Raw genomic sequence first — 5,482 nt, 5'->3', positions numbered from 1 at the left:
GCTGGGAGTGGCTTCTGTTGCTGCAAGTCACTTGCTCCAGGGAGGAACCCAGCTGCTTGGTGTGGGAGAGGAAAACTGGCCCTCACCACCTCGCCTGTCAAGTGCTCCCAATGTCCTGTGGTCCCCCATCCTTCTTGGCAGCCCTTGGCAGCTGCCCCATTGTAGGGAGGCTTGGAATGGGGTAGGCAGTCCCAGCTGCCAAGAATTGGTCTATTCTGTGAGAGGGAAATAGAGAAAACCTGCTGGGCTGAGGTCTGGAAATCCGAGGTCTGGTCAAGCACTCAGGCAACCCTTTCCTTTTTCTTTCTTAGCATTTCCCACCACTTGCCAAGCTCTGGGATTGTGTATTCCTCCCCAGCTGAGGACTCCAATGAATCCAACACGGTCCTGCTCGGAGAAGTCATATACAGGTGGATGGCAATGTAGTATGCAGAGTGCTAACAGGATGAGGGGGCTCACAGGTCACCAATTCAAGCCTCTGCTCTGAGCTCAGCCTCAGTCTCTTCTGAAAGAGGGAAGATGTGCCTTGCCCCCTCTGCCAGGGTGATATGGCTTTTGTAACTGCTAAAGCCATTGTGATGGTGGGTGAGGCTCTTCTACCCTGTGTCCCTTATTGGGCAGCCTCGCTAGGGCTGGACACCCTGGGGTTTGGCGGGGCTTGAGGTTCCAGGGGTGGAGGAGAATGAGAGACCAGAGGCTTGCACCCTGCTCAAGGGATAGGCAGGTCCCACCTGTAGCACCAGACTGGCTCCCTGACTGGGGCAGGGCCTGGGCTTGGTGGGATTCACAAGGAAGGCTTCCTGGAGGAGATGAGCTGGCTTGGCGTTTTGTTTTGTTTTAAAGATTTTATTTATTTATTCATGAGACAGAGAGAGAGAGGCAGAGACACAGGCAGAGGGAGAAGCAGGCTCCCTGCAGGAAGCCTGATGTGGGACTCCATCCTGGGACCCCGGGATTACACCCTGAGCCGAAGGCAGACACTCAACTGATGAGCCACCCAGGGATCCCTGGTTTGAGGTTTTGAAGGAAAGGAGAAAAAAAAAAAAAAAAAAGAAAGGAGAAGGCCTGTTATTCCAGTTTCTATGAATCTCCATTTCCTGCGTCCCACTCCCTGTCCAGCCTGGCAAAGTCGGGCTACCTTCAAAGCAATGTAGGTGGGACCAAGACAGGAGGCAGAGACAGGGACGGGAAGAGAAGAGCAAAAGGGTAAGGTAGAAAGGCTGAGGTCCTAGCTGGCAGGCTCGCCTCCTTCCCCACCTGATGGGCGACAGGCCAGCCACAGGCATGGGCTGGATGGGGCTTGTATGTCCCTCCCTTGTATGTATAGCCACCAGCCATATTTTCAGGTTGGAGCCCACAGAAAGTGTTGAGCACATAGTTACAGTTTTTATTACTCATATGTTCAACCTACACAGCCTTATTCATCCAGATGATTCCACTGTTTGCTTTAAACTATTTATTCAGGGACGCCTAGGTGGCCCAGTGGTTAAGCGTCTGCCTTTGGCTCAGGGCATGATCCTAGGGTCTGGGATCGAGTCCCACATCGGGCTCCCGGCAGGGAGCCTGCTTCTCCCTCTACCTGTCTCTCTCTCTCTCATTAATAAATAAATTCTTTATTAAAAAACCTATTTATTCAACTGTTGAATAGGCTATAAATTTACTCAGCTTTAAAATGATCAAAAAGTATCAGTGGAAGGTCTCTCTTCTATTTTTGTTCCTATTTCTCTAACAGATGTTTTTTATTCATCTTCCTAGATATTTTTGTTGCACATGCAAACCAAAACAAATATACATTATTTTCTCCTTTTAAAAAAACACAATTGGAAGCATAAAGTGTACACTGTTAGGTATCTTGAATTTTTTCACGTCTCGGGCTCTTTCCAGATCAATATATAGAGAACTTCTTTATTCTATTTTACACAGCATACTATTTCCTCGTGTACATGTGCCATTATTTGCTTAATCAACCCCCTGTCACTGGACATTTACACCGTTTCCAACCTTTCAGCATTCCAAAAGCAGCTGCAATGAAAGCTCGCACATGTTCCACGTGTGCAGGTGTATCTACAGGAGAAGTTCTGGAAGTGCATTTCTGCACAATCCTTGTCAGGACACCAAGTTCCCTGTGGCCACACTGGCTCTTTTGGCAGCTGTCTAGTTTTATTTCTCAAAGGGACCCTTGGTGACTGTGAACAGAATTCTACTTTCTCAAACCTCACTGCCCTCTCCCCCGTGACCTTCCCATCAGAACCTCTCCTGAGGGCCTTTCACCAGATGGTTTGGCTTCTGGATCTGGGAAGCCTGGGCACTTGCCACCTCCACCCTGCATGGGGTCTGTGCCCTGGTGATCAGTCTGTCCAGAGTGATGGCTCCTTCTCCTGTCTAGTTCCCAAACTCTGGGCATCAGTGGCAGGTACAGGAAGCTTGCTCTTTAGATAGACCTCCACTGTTGAGACTTCCTGTCAAAAGCTGCCGTCTCCCCTTCTCTGCCATCCCTCATCCCCAATTGTGACTTCCTTCTGATCATAGGGTCATAAGATCTGCTACTCTCTGGTGTGGATCTCCCATGTCATTGGGAGTGGCCCCAGCTTTGTGGGAGGAAATGGATGAAGGAAGATTCAGCAACAGGCCACCCCCGGCCCCATCCCCCCATGAGATGCACTCCTGTGACTAAAGCAGAGCCAAATCCACTTTGTAAAACAAGGCCCTCAAGTAGCCTGGGATGTTTGGGTTGGCCCAGAACTGTGGTGTCCGGTCATGTAGCAGATGGCACCACTCTGGCTGACTGAGACCAGGATGAGCAGGAGCCTGGGCAGGTCAGGGCCATGCAGAAACATGCTTATTATTATTGGTGTGAATGGCACTCACATTTGGAATTGTAGGTAGGGCACAGTAGTTAAGAGCCCTGATTCTTGAGCCAGACTGTTCAAAATAGGGGATGCACTTCTTACAAATCAGATTAAGGAAGTGGAGGACCTGGGAGGGGCAGAGGTAGGGATGGGAGGAGATCTCAGGCTCCACTGCTCCTCTCCAGTGGTAAGAACAAACCAGGGGGAGGTGCATTCTGCTGGCAAGCTGGAGCAGGCATCTTCAAAAGTGTCAAGGTTGGGGCACCTGGGTGGCTCCATTGGTTGAGTGTCTGCCTTCAGCTCAGGTCATGGTCTCAGGATCCTGGGATCCAGCCCTGTGTCAGATTCCCTACTCAGCAGGGAGTCTGCTTTTCTCTCTTCTGTACTCTTTCTGTCTCAAATAGATAAATAAATAAAATATTTTTTTTAAATGTCAAGGTTGGAGAGGCCAGCAAAGATCCCCACTGAGTCATCCTGACCCATAGTTGGCTCCACCTAGAGTACTAGACATCAGGAGTCTCTGTGAGGTGCCAGGCTAGGAAATTTCCTTGGTGTCTGTCTCCAACCCGACTATCTGGATCACAAACAAGGAAACTGAGGCTTAGAAAGGTAATTTGTTTGAGACTAATACGGGGTGGGGGCATAATCTGAACCCACCTCTAAGTCCTATAGTCCATCTGCCTTAACCTAGATGTCTCTGAGATTCCTATCCAGTGATTACCCAGCCTCAGCTCACACATTTCCAGTGATGGGGAGCTCACTACCATCAGTGTAGCTTATCACATCTCTGAGGGACAGCTCTATTGGAAGGCTTTCCTTCCATTGAGTTACAGATGTTGTGTCCTGACAACCTTCAGGCTTTTGCCTTGGTCTCTGTGCTCCAGATCAGCCCTGTGGAGATTTGAAGATGGGGTCTCTGTCAACCCTGAGCTCTTTATTCTTCAGGCCAATGACCCTAGACTGGTCCTTTGTGTCTACAGGACATCTTTCCATCCCCTCCTGTATTAATTCGGGTTCAGTTCAGTTGTGAGTAACAGACTACTCCACCCCGACCCCCACCATCACCCCCACCCCCGCCAAAGAAAATTCCAGAGCAGTGGCTTAACCAATACTGAAATAAGTCTGTGCAGGCAGTTCAGGGTGGTATGGCACCTCAAAGGTTTTAGGGACCCAGGTCCTTGCTGTTTATGAAAGTCAACTCAAACTAGCAGAACTTCATTACATCTAGCTTAAGAAAGGGGAGGATATCTTTAGAATATCTGGAAAGTCTAAGGGTTCTAGGTTCAGGCAGAGCCAGGGGATGCAGCACGGTTGTTAAGCGCCTGCTCTCTCTCTTGGCTGTTTCCCTCCATGCATGGGTTTCAATGTCAAACAGCATTCTCCATGTGATCTTCTGATCCAGGAGAAGCACCTCGCACCTCTCCTGAAGTCCCAGAGTCCATATATCAAATCTTGTAGAAGGAGTGACTGGCTTGGCTTAGGTCACTTGCCTACACCAATCACTGGGCCTTGGATTTGCAATGCTATAGTTGAGCATGCTGGGGTGCCATGCTGGGTGTCTACTCTTGGAAGTAAGTGTGAGGGACACAGAGATTGGACAGTCCCATCAGGAGCCTGTGGACTAGGCGAGAGAAGTCTTACCCACCAGAGAGATGGGATACCCCAAAACCGTAAACATGTTCCATTCATCATGCTAAGGAGAGTGAATTTTGTCTTATAAGCAATGGGGAGTCCCTGGAAGATTTTGCTGGGATTTGGCTGGTTTGATTGGTCACAACCTTTTTAAGAGAAGGAAACTGAGGCAGAGAACACAAGGGAGAAATCCAGTGAATGCTGGGGTCAGGGACCATGGGAAGACTCTCTCTCATAGGGGGACATGTTCTTCTCTCTCCCTTCAGGGATGGGGACCAATGGGGGAGAAATAGTGTCTGTTCCCAAAGGACACGTTATTTCCGCTGATGTAAGCTGTCTGGGGAGTCCCGACAAGAGGGAGAAATATGTCACATCGTTCATTCATTCCTATCTCCACATGTCTGTCACTCACTGAATACCTAACTCTGTGTTGGGTTTTGCTGCTGGCAGGAGGCAGAATGTCTGATAATGATGAGAAACCTTTAATGAGCCGTCTCTCAGTTTCAGGCCCTGGGCTGAGTGCTTTATATGCATTATCTCATTTAATCCTCATGAGAACTCCATGAGGTAGGTACTCTGGAGAGGAGGCCAAATGAGGATAAATAATGAATGCTGTCAAGGAGTTCACAGTCTACACAGGTGATAGCCTAGAAGATAAATGATGACAATGGAGGGAGTTGTGTTTGGGGGGGCACATAGGCAGGAGCCCCTCACAGGCGGGCCAATGAGAGGTGTTGTGGGGGAGGCATGTCATAAAGCTTGACATTTGAAGTGGGCAGAGGATTAGGAGGGCTGAGCCAGGCCCAGAGTGAGCATGGGCAACGGTACAGAGGTGAGAAAGGGAAAAAGGTTGTGAGTTGAGTACAGTGGCTGGAGGTGAGGCTGGGCCAGAAGGCAGGGGCCAGGCTGCCCGGTAACCTGTGTAGACAATCATAGGATTCCCTGAAAGCAAAGCAGCTGGTGGGGGGGTCCTCCTGCTGCTCTGAGGCCTCAGCAGCACC

The sequence above is a fragment of the Canis lupus genome, chromosome 15 (genome assembly GCF_003254725.2).
Source record: "Canis lupus dingo isolate Sandy chromosome 15, ASM325472v2, whole genome shotgun sequence".
In the NCBI taxonomy this organism is placed as follows: domain Eukaryota; kingdom Metazoa; phylum Chordata; class Mammalia; order Carnivora; family Canidae; genus Canis; species Canis lupus.
Note: the sequence above shows the minus strand (reverse complement) of the source record.